General features: G+C 41.4%; 1 protein-coding gene across 4 annotated transcripts in view; it reads right to left on the bottom strand.

Annotated features, from left to right (window-relative positions):
- Positions 1-12835, bottom strand: part of FBXW7 (F-box and WD repeat domain containing 7) — a 208945-nt gene extending 196110 nt beyond the window's left edge. Inside the window, exon 1 of one of the 4 annotated variants that reach the window (XM_061584624.1) lies at positions 11851-12835. The gene's annotated coding sequence lies outside the window, so the exon portion shown is untranslated. The remainder of the gene's footprint in view (positions 1-11850) is intronic. The other 3 variants (XM_061584625.1, XM_061584626.1, XM_061584622.1) reach the window with 3 other exon arrangements.
- Between the last annotated feature and the right edge of the window lie 241 nt (positions 12836-13076).

Below are 13076 nucleotides of genomic sequence, written 5' to 3'. Positions count from 1 at the left end.
AGCTAAAAATAAATCTAGAATACCTGTAAAAGTTACAATAGAGTGCAAAACAAGATCCTCAAATTGTCCCAAGTTGTTATGAGAACAGAAGTGAGCCTTTAAGCCAGTCACAAATACACACTGCACAGGAACTTAAAAAATAATAATAATGAACAGCAGAGGCTTATTCACAGTTAGGAAACAGGGTAAAACTCAAAACACAGAGTGAGTAGTCAATCATGTCTGCACCACACCTGGCCTCCACAAGTTGGCAGTGCATAAATGGCATGTATACCCCTCTACATATTTTCAGGCATAGATTTGTAAAACTCTACTCTTTTATGTACAATTTAGAGACTATAGCAGATGCAATGATGCTTGGGACAGGGCAAGAGGAATCCTACTTCCCACAATGTGCAATGTTAAAGTTTCCTGAACATAGGACAAGACCCAAGGCTTTACACATCAGAGCTTGAACAGCAAAGTAACAATCTGTCTGAGCTTTAACTGAAGTGTAGTTATATCATGCTAGACAAATAGTCCATGCAGCTTGGTAGGTAGCACATAGTGATTGCAACAGAAAGTTTAGACCTTAACATTAAATATGTAGACATTCCACAAATGTACATAATTGCTTTGCAACATACTGTACACCTCCTCATCACATCCTGAGATAAGGAAGAGATACAATATCAATCTGATAAAGAGTACAGAAAGATAATTGACAAAATACAAAGATTACAAATTGTTAGCTGTAGAAAGCACCTATTTTGGGTCACATCAGAAAGAAAAAAATACCTTAACACTTTGTGAATAAACTAAAAACAGAACAGAGAACAGTGTACAGTTGTACAATATCATGATTACATAAGGTATCAATTTATCTGATTAACTCCAGACTTCTGCATGGAACACACTGGAGCTATGATCCAGCACACAAACCCACTGAAGTCAATAGACTTTAAGTGCAATTAACTCTGTGCTGAATTATGACCTAAAACCCTGTTATTCTTACTTGATCTCTCAGCGGCTTTTGATACCATTGACTATGGTATCCTTCCAGGTCAACTTGGTGAGATGGGTAGTGGAGGCACTGTTTTACAGTGGTTCCGATCCCATCTCCAAGGTTGCTCTCAGAGAAGAGCATTGGGTGACTGTCTTTCGGCCCCCTGGCAGTTGTGCTGTGGGCTGCCGCAGGGTACCATCTTATCCCCCATGCTGTTTAACATCTATATGAAGCCCATGGGAGCAGTCATCAGGAGATTTGGGGTGAGGTGTCAGCAGTATGCTGACGATACCCAGCTCTATTTCTCTATAACATCTGGATATGCAGAGGCCATGCAAGCCCTGGACCGCTGCCTGGACACGGTGGTGGGCTGGATGAGGGCCAATAAACTGAGTCTGAATCCTAGCAAGGCAGAGGCGCTGTGGGTTGGTGGTTTCCCAGTTCAGATAATTGGTCAGTTGCCTGCTTTGGATGGAGTAGTACTCCCTCTGAAAGGTCCGTAGTCTGGGGGTGCTTCTGGGTCCATCTTTGTCGCTAGAGGTCCAGGTGACCTCCATGGCTAGGAGTGCCTTTAGCAGCTTCGGCTGATAAGACAGCTGCAGCCATTTCTGGACCAGGATAGCCTGACCATTGTTGTCCATGCACTGGTAACCTCCAGGCTGGATTACTGTAATGTGCTCTATGTGGGGTTGCCCTTGGGGTTGGTCCAGAAGCTGTGGCTGGTGCAAAATGTGGCGGCGAGACTGCTCACTGGGGCAGGGTATCCCCAACATGTCACCCCGCTGCTGAAAGAATTGCACTGGCTGCCCATTTGCTACCGGGCCAAGTTCAAGGTTCTAGTTTTGGTATACAAAGCCCTATACAGCTCGGGACCAGGATACCTGAAAGACTGTCTTATCCCTTATATACCCAGTCGATCACTGCACTCTGCAGGTGAGGGCCTCCTGTAGATACCATCTTATCAGGAGATTCGTTCTGCACAATATAGGAAATGGACCTTTAGTGTGGTGGCACCTACCCTGTGGAATTCCCTCCCCTTAAATATTAGGCAGGCGCCATCTCTGCTATCTTTTCGGGGCCTTTTGAAGACTTCCTCTTTCAACAAGCCTTTTAAGTTGAGACCTATCCCAGTCTGGGTCTGTGTTAGAATTGCTTTTAATATGTTTTCTTTAATAATATGTTTTTAACCCTTTTTTTCTTAAAAGATGTTTTTAAAGCTTTTTTAAAAAATGTTTTTAACGTTGTTTTGTTTTAATGTATTTTAAGGTCTTTTTATGATGTTTTAAAGTGTTTTTAGCATTTCTGTTTGCCGCCCTGGGCTCCTGCTGAGAGGAAGAGCGGGATATAAATCAAATAATAGATAAATAACTTCTGTTTCACAGCATGTCAATCAAAGCTACTTCACATTTTCTTCTTTTAGGACAGGGATAGGGTACCTCCAAATGGTGTTGATCTCCAACTGCCATCATCCCCAATCATTATTCATGCTGGCTGAGGCTGATGGGAGTTGGAGTCCAACAATATATAGAGGACAGGTTCCCCATCACTGTTTTAGGAATAAGCCTAAGAAGAAGCAGTAGTATACAGAATTTCTTCCCCTAAAAGGTTGTTCTTACAATGAGCTACGATATAAAACATTCTTGCAATGATGTTTGGAACAGGCAGATCTCCAGCTGAGCCTGAACTCAGCAAGCTGAAGTGCCTCATCCCAGCTCAGTCAGAGGTAAGCTGGTGTAAGTCCTCTATCCGAACTTAGCTGGGACTCAGCCAGCTCAGTCAAAGCCTGGGTGAGTCCCAAAAAGGGGCATTCCAGGAGAGTGACGGAAGCAGGGCAGAGCACGAGATTACCCCTATTCCAAACTCTATCCAGTGTACGTTACACTGGGGAAAAGGGTGATGTAAGTCAAACTTTATTTTAAAGGCTTGTTTTCCTCTGTCAGGCTCGGGTCAGCTCAGCCAGCAGTAGTACCGCTCCTGAATGGATTTTGGAATAGTAGTAAATTACACCAGCTTCCTATAGTTTAGATTGCCCTGCCAGTTATCTGCACTTTTTTGCTTCTTTACTCTCTAGTACTACTTCCAGAATCACTTCTGTTCAGGAATTTGCTACATACAAGTATACTCAGTAATTGTAGAAGGGAGGAGCAATATTTTTTTAAGAAATGAGAGGTATCATGCAGCCCACCCTTTGGAATTTATTAAGGATTTTAGACAAACAAAGAAGAGCATTTTGCTCTCCTGCTACTTATCCATTCAATATATATCACTACTTTATAAGAGATTCTGAAGTCAGCTAAGGTTTCCAAATATTCTGCGGCTGAAAGAGGCTTTTCTTTCTGTTACTCCTACCAAGATCTAAGGGCTACTGTATGACTGAACATCAGAAGTGAGAGCAGTTAGGACCCTTCTTCCCAGCTCCTCTTCTCCCATTGCAACCTGAAGTATCACAAAATTAGAATATGAACCAAATTGCAAAAAGAAATGATGAAAGGAATCTGTCAACAATAAAATCAATATGAAACCTGGACAGATACACAAAATAAATGGAGTAAATTCATTCCATAACCTGAAGTGAAGATTACTAACCCTAAACAGTTGAAAAACTTACCTGTATCTCATCTACCTGGAGTCTTATACTTAGTTTGTCTTATTTCATAGGCTAGAAGAACAGTCCCCCCCAAAAAAAGCAGAACTCCTAGAATCTGTTATGTATTCAACAATACAAAATTTAGAAGCAAAGCAATGTTGCAAAACAATGCACTCTGTAGAAAATTAAAATGTGATAGAAAGTCATAGCACATATGCAGAGCTTGGAAAAGTTACTTTTTTGAACTACAACTCCCATCAGCCCCAGCCAGCATGGCCACTGGATTGGGCTGATGGGAGTTGTAGTTCAAAAAAGTAACTTTTCCAAGCTCTGCACATATGCAGCAAAATGATGGTATGTATCTAAAATGTGAAGAAAGTCAGATACATACCATCATTTTGCTGCATATGTGCTATGAAAATGAAATGGACTGCCTTCAAATCGATCCCGACTTATGACAGCCCTATGAATAGGGTTTTCATGGTAAGCAGTATTCATTTTTTTTTTCAATAATTTTTATTCAGATTTTCATAAAACATACAAGACAAAATCATAAAACATTCAAAGACAAAAAACAAAATCAAAAATAGTTAAACAAAAAGAAAAAAAGAAAAAAAAAACAAAAATAAAAAATAAAGAGTAAAATATTGACTTCCCATTTGTCAAAGATCAAATCAGTTATAAGTCTATAATATATAACAATCCTGTCTCTTAAGTCATATTATAAAATCACTTTCCTCCAGTAGTTATCTTACTTAATCATCAAATCTCATAAACATTACTTTATTCTTTCCACAAAAAGTCAAAGAGAGGTTTCAATTCTTTAAGAAATATATCTATCAATTTTTTTTTCCAGATAAGCATATCGATTAATCCATCTCATTACTAATTATGATAATCTTGTTGTCATAACCATAGTCAAAATAAACATTTCAATTAATCCATCACATCAGAATCTGTTAAGTTCAGTAATTTCAATAGCCATTGTTCTATTATCCCTATTAGTTCCATTTTCCATCTTCCATCTTCAGTAGTCTTGTTAAGTCCAGTAATTTCAGTATCCAATCTTCCATTATCAGTATTCCATAATAATCTTGCTGTCAAAGCCATAGTCATATAGTAAGAGTCTGATGGGAATTACCTCTATCCCAAATATTTTCTTGCCATCCATTCTGAATAGGTTGCTGAAATACTGCTGTAAAATCATATCTCTGTTCTTTTTTTCAAAATACACTGGGTCATCTCTTGAAAGTTTTTCCATTGTCACATGGCTGCAGTTAATTCCATAGATTTTCTCTATATTGGGCTCCATCACATCATTCCAGTCCAGAAGATTATCCATGCCATTGATAACTTTATCTCTAGAATCTTCATTAATTTCTTCAGAGATAACATTGAGTTCCAAACAATAGATTTTATTTCTAAAGTCCATAGACTCCAAATCTTGTTCCTGTTCCACGTTTGTTCCAATCTCCGGGATCTCCTCTCTCACAGGGACCCCTGTTCCAGTCTCCAGGGTCTCCTCTCTCACAGGGACCCCTGTTCCAGTCTCCAGGGTCTCCTCTCTCACAAGGACCCCTATGTCTTTAATCTCCTGTGTCTCCAAACAATAAATTTTATTTCTAAAGTCCATAGACTCCAAATCTTTTTCCTGTTCCACGTTTGTTCCAATCTCCGGGGTCTCCTCTCTCACAGGGACCCCTTCCAGGGTCACCTCTCTCACAGGGACCCCTATATCTTTAATCTCCTGCTTCATTTTACTCAATTCAATTTTCAGCTCCTTACAACCCTGTCGCAGGTTTTGTTTCGTTATCTCAATCTCATCCATTATTTTCTGAAACATAGTTATTTCCAGCTTCTCAGCCACTTTCTTAATTGCCATTTTAAAAGAAAAATATAGGAAAACCACTTCTTATTTCAGCAACAATTGGGTTAATACTCCAAACTTGGTGACATCACAGTATAAACAGAGCAGACAGCCTTATCTCTCCATGTTTAAGTAAACAAAATGCAGTTCCCAGGATCGAAACAATTAATGGCGGTCGTCAGAAAACAGATTCGTCAAAATAAAATAGACCAAAAAGAGAGTAGTCTCAGACAATATAATATTCTTCAAAATAAAAATCTGGAATAGAAATCCCTCTTCTGTGTATATCTTTAGAATGCAAATCCAGGACAGCTTTTTGCAACAAAAACAGAGATAAGCTATTAATTAGTGAGTAGCAGAGAGAAGTTATGGCTCCCCAGTGAGATGTCAAAAACCGATCAATCTGGCAAATCTCTTTTAAACAGCAACAATTTAAGTCAAGTAAAAGAAAAATATAGAAAGAAGGGTGCTTGCCTGTTAGTGCGTTCTCTCTTAGAAGATAAGATGAACGTTCGCTTTTCCAGATAGAGCTTGTTGTTAAAAATCCGTCCCACCTTCGTCGGCTGGACCTCGTCCCATAAATTAATGAGATCTGGTCGTCCCAACAAAAATAGGCTTTGAGGTTAATCTCTTCGTTTCTCCCTACCCGGGAGAAGTTTAATCAGTCAAAAAAAGAAAAAATCTGACTGATATATCTGAATAAGCTTCTTTTGAGGCAGGAGCCCGTCTCAAAAGCAGGCACAGGCTAAGTCACCCTTCCCGGAAGTCCCATGGTAAGCAGTATTCAGAGGTGATTTACCATTGCCTTCCTCTGAGGCTGAGAGGCAGTGACTGGCCCAAGATCACCCAGTGAGCTTCATGGCTGTGTGGGGATTCGAACCCTGGTCTCCCAGGTCGTAGTCCAACACTCTAACTACTATGCCATACTGGCTCTCATATATGCTATAGTACAGCCTTTGATTACATATTACTTTAGCTACACATCTACACTGTTCAGCATTTAGGACAGGCAATGTTTACAAACAAATGTGTGCATTAGCAAGGCTCTTTTAGGACACCACCCTTGTTTGCTGTAGAAACTGACAGACATTCAGAAAGAGTAAGCAGAAACTAAAAAGCCTCATGGTAAAAGCAGATGAATAGCGCATCCTAAGGATTCAGAAAACACCAAGAAAGCAAGCAAACAGATATATCAACTGAATTTAAAAGACAGCAGGTTAGGATATCAGATAGATTATATCATATAATGCTAAGCCAAATCATGGCTTAGTACAAAGCCTCACAGAGGAAAGATCACAACCTCTGCACTCCTCCCCAGGTCCTGCAGTAGCTGTGCTACCCAGGGCTAAATCATTGCTTAATTCAGCATTATATCCAAAACTGGACTTGTGCCTTGCCTTGCTCTAAGGTTTGTTCTTGGTTTACTGCTCATAGTTTGTTTGAGCAAGAAAAACTACAAACCTGGGTTTGGATACAACAAACAGATGGACAGATTGATGCAGGAAGTAGTTTGTATAACGAATTTCCTGAAGTGATTCCAGCAGTTTTAATCTTGCCAATACAATCACTCTTTTTGCTGTTTATGATGGTGGGCTTAAAGTTGCCAAAATCATGTGGTTAGCCATTCACTCAAAATTGCTTGCCATGTGAAATTGCCTCCATATGGCTGTTTTTCAAGTAATCACCTATTCAGTTACATTGATACGCAAAATGAGCCACATGAAATGGCCACCATTTCAAAGGCTCTTTCAAGTAACATCAATGTAACATCTATAACTTGTGAAGCAGCTCTTGCCCAATGTGTAAATTATTAGTAACTGGGCATGCAACATACTTCTAGGCCTCTACCCTATTATCATCACCATGTTTCAGACCTTTATGCTTCAGACCTTTTATCTGAATGCCAGATACTAAAGAGAATTGATCACTGAAGACAAGAAAGGCAAGAACAGATCTGTGTCCTTCACCACATATATTATATTGTGAAGAAACTATTTTGACAATTTCCCGACCAATTATTAATATGTTTGGCATCACCTTCCATAGCCTGCTTCATCAGCTGTGGGCTGATTGTCACTTTTTGTAGGCTCTTGCGAAGAAAAGATTGTGCAACAATAAATTTGTTAGTCTTTAAGTTACTACTGAATTCTTGTTGTTTTTATATGAAAGACCAGCACTGCTACTGTTCTTGAACAATTACTGAGAAAGTAATTGCTCAAACCATTCCAAATGTAACTGGAAAAATTGTTTGGCTGGCAACACTCATACCTAGCCTTAGACCAGAGTCAAGCAGATGAAAGACAAAGTGCAAGTCAATGGATAAGGTAGCTTCTGAGGGAGAAAATTGAAAAATGAGAGGTGGCATGAAACAGTGAAGTTAAAAGAATGAAGAACTGACTGAATTACTTAGGAAGACCAGAATTTAAGGGATCTTTCCAGTTCTCAAAATAACATAGAAACATCCCCTACCTATCCTCGTCTCCTAGGAACGATGGCTTCTTGGGAACCACAAACACCAGCGGTCAGAATACATGAACAGAACACAAGGTGTCACAAATGGCAAAGGGCTATACTCCGCATTAGTCATATTCTGAGTAGACTCATTGAAATTAATTGACATGACTAACTTAAGCATTAATTTCAATGGGTTTACTCTGAGTAAAATTTAGATACAAGCAACAGGCTTTTGAAACAAAAGTCCACTGCCTTACTCAGCTTTTTCTTGTGGAACAAACAGGCTTTGATACTAGAAAGAAACAAATCAGAAGAGGGGATAAGTTAAACTATGCAGGTCATACAGAATTAAAGCCATTTTTAACTTAAGATGTGATAAGAAAATACTTGTGAGCAAACCAATTCTGGAACAAAAATAAATTTGTGTTACATATGTTCTCTTAGATATGCCTTTAATTTTAACAGAATTTACTTCCAAGGAAGCATTTTTAGCACCATAGTCTAAGAAGCAGAAGTACGCCTAAAACACTGAGATGAATGGAATGAAAAGATATACACAGTACCACAGCCTGATAGGCTGTAGAAAAGATGGACCAGAGTACAAGATACAACAAGCAGTGCAAGTCCAGCATTGCATTAACACCTCAAAAACTCTGTACTGTCCACTATGCATCCTCAAGCACTTAAGAAACCTGTTTTACTACTCATTTTTTTAAAAAAAACAGGGAGTTTGCACAGTACAATTACATAGAAAGACAACATGCAAAACAAAAGCATTAGTGTAGATCTTTAACTCTGAAATGGCAGAACATTTTGAAAGTGGCACTCAATTGGCTTCACCATACTGAAAAAAAAATGATACAGAAAAAAGACAAGGTAAGGAACATAGCTTACTGGCAGATTAAGAGAGACTGAAACAGACAAAAACCACAATCAAAACAGACAAAAACCAGTGAGCAACAGTTCTACTTTAGAAAAATACATTGGAAGATATTTAAATAAACAAATTATACTGCTTTTGAATGTTTTTAAGTTGCTGTGCACTGCCCTGAGATTTTGTGAGCAGGTGATATATAAATACTTTCATTAATAAAATAAAACCAGTACTAGTTGCTGAGACAGAGAGAAAAGCAGTGGAAGCAGCAGATGAACTAAGACCTAATACATGAAACAAATCAGTAGGATTTTTTTTCCAAGTGTGTGATCTTATTTCATAGTCTATCATTCCAGTTATATTTAGGATAAAGGCTGCACTCCTATACGTATTTACCTAGAAGTTAAGTCCCAGTTAATTCAATGGGACTAATTTCTGAATATTTTATTATTTATTATTTATTAAGAATATTTATTGCCCATCTTTCATCTCAGCTGAGCCCAGTGTGGGGTACAAAATGCATATTATATAATATCACATAAAACATAATAAATAGACTATAAAAACAATAGAAGCAGCTAAATCCACATAGCAGAGTTACACTAACAGCCCAATACTAACCATGCCTACTTCAAGAGGTAAGTCCTATTGAATTCAATGGGACTTGCTCCCAGGTAAGTAGAGTTAGGATTGCAACTTTGGGAATAAGCCCCACTGAATGCAATAGGACTTACTGATGACTAGACATGGATAGAATTGCATTGGAAAGCACTAAAATGCCTGAGCTAACAAACAAGGTTTTATTTTGTGCCAAAATGACAGACATGCCACCACTAACCTCACTTCCAAGTTGAGGACATTGCACAAGTGGAGTGCACAGTGGGTATACAAAGAAGAGCCTCCTCCAAAGATTTTAAGACACAGGCAGTATTATATAAGGCAGGGATGGATAATCTGTGGCCCTCCAAATGTTGTTAGACTCCATTTCCCATCAGCCCCAGCCAGCATGACCAGTGATCAGGAATGGTTGGGAGTTGTAGACCAGAAACATCTGGCAAGCCACAGGTTCCCTATTCCTAATATGGAGTTCCTTCAGGTATTTGGATCCCACGCCATTTAGCACCAGCACCTTGAATTGGGTCCAAAAGCAAAACAAGCAGCCAATGTAACTCCTTCATAGGATAGCACTCTTAAGTAAATTTAAAGTAATTTACATAAACTATTAAAACACTTTCACATCCATTTTCATTTATCTTCTGGTGCAAAACTGCCAAATGCACAGTGCAATCCAAATCATTCCATGTCAAAAAAACCTAGCTCACTATGAAGATAGAAAAAAGTTACCTCAAGGACCATCTGTGAACCATTATTGAATCATAGCTCCAGATACACTTTGGTTGTTGACTCTATCAAATAAATCATATTCTACCACATTTGAACAAACTAGAATCACAGATCAATAACATTCTGGTTTCTAAGGAAGTATTTGTTTTTTAAAGTGTATTACCTTGATCCTAAAACTAACTACATGCAAGTATAACTGATTTTAATAGAACTTCCTTCCAAAGTTAAAGACAGTGATGGGGAACCTGTTCTTTTACAGATGTTATTAGACTAAAACTTCCATCAGCCTTAAAGAGCATGGCCAATGGTCAAGGATGATAGAATTTGTAGTTCAGTGACATCACACAGCCACAAGTTCCCTACTCCTAGTTCAGGACCTCAGAATATTAATCCAATCCATGTTTACTTTGAAGTCCTGACAGAGTTCAATCCATATAGGACAAAAGGCTAACAGGGCAATCTTATGAATGTTTACTCAGAAGTAAGTCCCAAAGAGTTCAGTGGGACTTACTTCCAGGTACTTACTCCCAGCTCAGCATGACTTTGGTCAGATGACAAAGGATGCGGTGAGCCAACATCAAACATGTGCACCAAAACACAGGTACATAACACTACATAAAGTTTATGCACTTGTGCTTATACTGACCATAGAGGTCTTCCGATTCACCTCCTACTATAAAAAACACAGAAAAAGAGAGAGAGAAATGAAAATTATGCAGCAGACTACTCTGAGCATCAGGATAATATTTAAGTTGCATTATTTGCAAAATATGAGTAAGGATTTTTTGTCTTAAATAAAATATAGCTTAGGTAAAGCTTAACAAGGCAATATGTACACAAGTTTAGATGGCATTAAAACAGTTAAGATAATTTTTGATGTAACTTTTGTCATGCAAGGTGCTACTATAGTTGCATATTAAAAGTGTAGTATATTCAATCAAATCTCAGTTTTTTCAAGTGTTCAAGACCAATTGCGATTGAATGAGTCCTACCTACCCTTGTCCAACTTAACTTCAGACCATCCTAGCCTAAGTTACAATCCAATACACAGTAACATGGGAGTAAAACCCATTGAACCCAATAGTTTGCTTCTAAGTAGACAAGTACTGGATTACAGCTCTAAGGATACATCCAGCACCTCACAATAATCAACCTCAAGTTGCTTTAAGAACAACTGGTATTCATATGGTGCAAGGACCCAAGAAGTTAAACTTTCTTCTATGGCTGGAAAAGGGGGGGGGGGAAGAGACTTCAGAGAGAAGAGGGTGGAGAAAAGAGAGAAAGAAGCTAACTCTTGGAACAAATACTATGTCCGAGCTCGTTCCTTGATTGGCTCTCTCAAGCCCTTCTCTTCTCATTAAGTTTCCCAACAAAGCCATTTAAAATCCCCCTCAAAATACGCCAATCGTTTCCGCCTGACCCGTAGGGAGAGATTTCTCAGCCGTAGTTAAGGGGGGGGGGGGTCACTTAGCGCAGTAGACCGTGCAAAGCTCCCGGCAACGTGAGGCGCATATGAAACGAGGAGCGGCGACTGCCCTTCACACCCCGCCAACAGCCGCGGCATCTCTTTCCAGCATCCCTCCCGCTCCCCGCCCCTTTCCCTTGTTCCACGGGGGGGGGGGGGAGGAGGAGAGGTTCCGAGCCCACGTGCACCATCTGCAGAGACCGGGGATGCTGCAACAGATTAGAGCTACCCTCTGCCCGCAACTTCTGTTCCACGCCCCACCGGTGTTACTCACTTCGGGAGGGTGCGAATGGCGGCGGGGGCCGTCTAGATTTCCTGCTGTGACCGCAGCAGACCTTGGCTGAGAGGAAAGTGTTGCCGCCGGGACCAGCCCTGCTTCACCCGCGGCGTGGCGGCCGGGACTTAAGAATTGGGCAGTAAGGTCGATGAGAAAAGGAGTTGGCTCGGGTGTCTCTGAGGTGCAGAGTTGTAAGGTCCAGGACGGGACACTAAAGCTTTTTTGCCGCTTCCCAACTCCGAGGGAGTTCAGCAGGAGCAGCAGCGCGCCCGGGGTCGCTTCACATGGGGGAGCCGCCGCCACCTCCACCACAGCGGTGCCCGCCGCTTCCCCCCGGGGCCGGTGCGGCCACCCCCGGCCTTGGAGGGAGAGGCGGCGAGTGGGTTGGGCCGCGGCCCCAGCCCGGCTCTGGCTCTCATACACCCCACCCGGGTCACTGCCGCCGGCGCTGCTAGGGCCCCAGCCAGGCAGAGGCAGTGCGGAAGCGGAGCCGGACGGCCAGGCTCAGCACCGCTCCCGCCCCACTCCCAGGCATGTGGGTGACTGAGTCTCCGCGCGAGGTCCGGTCGGTCTGTCGAGCAGAGGCGGGAGTATGAGGAGGGAACGGGAAACCGCTTCTGCGTCTGAAGGAAGACGGCAAAGACGCCCGGAGCCAAGGGACAGTCCGGCTGCTAGTCGCGCTCAGAAGCCACTTGTTTTCTGTCCCTCACACACACAGCGGTGGAGGGAGGAGAAAAAGAAGGGACGACCCGTCGACGGTGGCGCAGAAGGATGACACAAGCCGTAACCAGGCAACAGCAGCCCCTCCGCCTGCCGCCGCCTCTTTTCGACGCGAGATGATGACATAAGAGGTTGCTTCGCGGAGAAGGTTGCGTGAGGAGTGCTGATGCTGCGGATTGGTGTAGTCCAGGACACGGGGGAGAGTCGACGAGAAGGCGAAGCAAGGCAGGACAGCCACCTACTTTTGCGCAGTCGCAGTCGGAGTCTTAGCCGCTAGGCTGAGACGTTTGGGTGAAGATTAACCCCTTCGGGGCTGGATATTGAGACGGTGACTAGTCAACGCTCTTTAATTCTATCCTGCCCGCTGCTGAAATAGACCCAAGGCTCTTCATTTAACTGCCAGGGCAGAATATACTTGATACAATTAAGTGCTCGATTTAAGGCTGCTCCTTAAACTCTGGTTTAGTGGATGGAGCCCTGGACTTCGAGCTGGGTACAAATCC

The sequence above is a fragment of the Rhineura floridana genome, chromosome 9 (assembly GCF_030035675.1).
Source record: "Rhineura floridana isolate rRhiFlo1 chromosome 9, rRhiFlo1.hap2, whole genome shotgun sequence".
In the NCBI taxonomy this organism is placed as follows: Eukaryota; Metazoa; Chordata; class Lepidosauria; order Squamata; family Rhineuridae; genus Rhineura; species Rhineura floridana.
The sequence above is the reverse complement of the archived record's forward strand: the minus strand, read 5'-3'. Positions and strand labels throughout refer to the sequence as shown.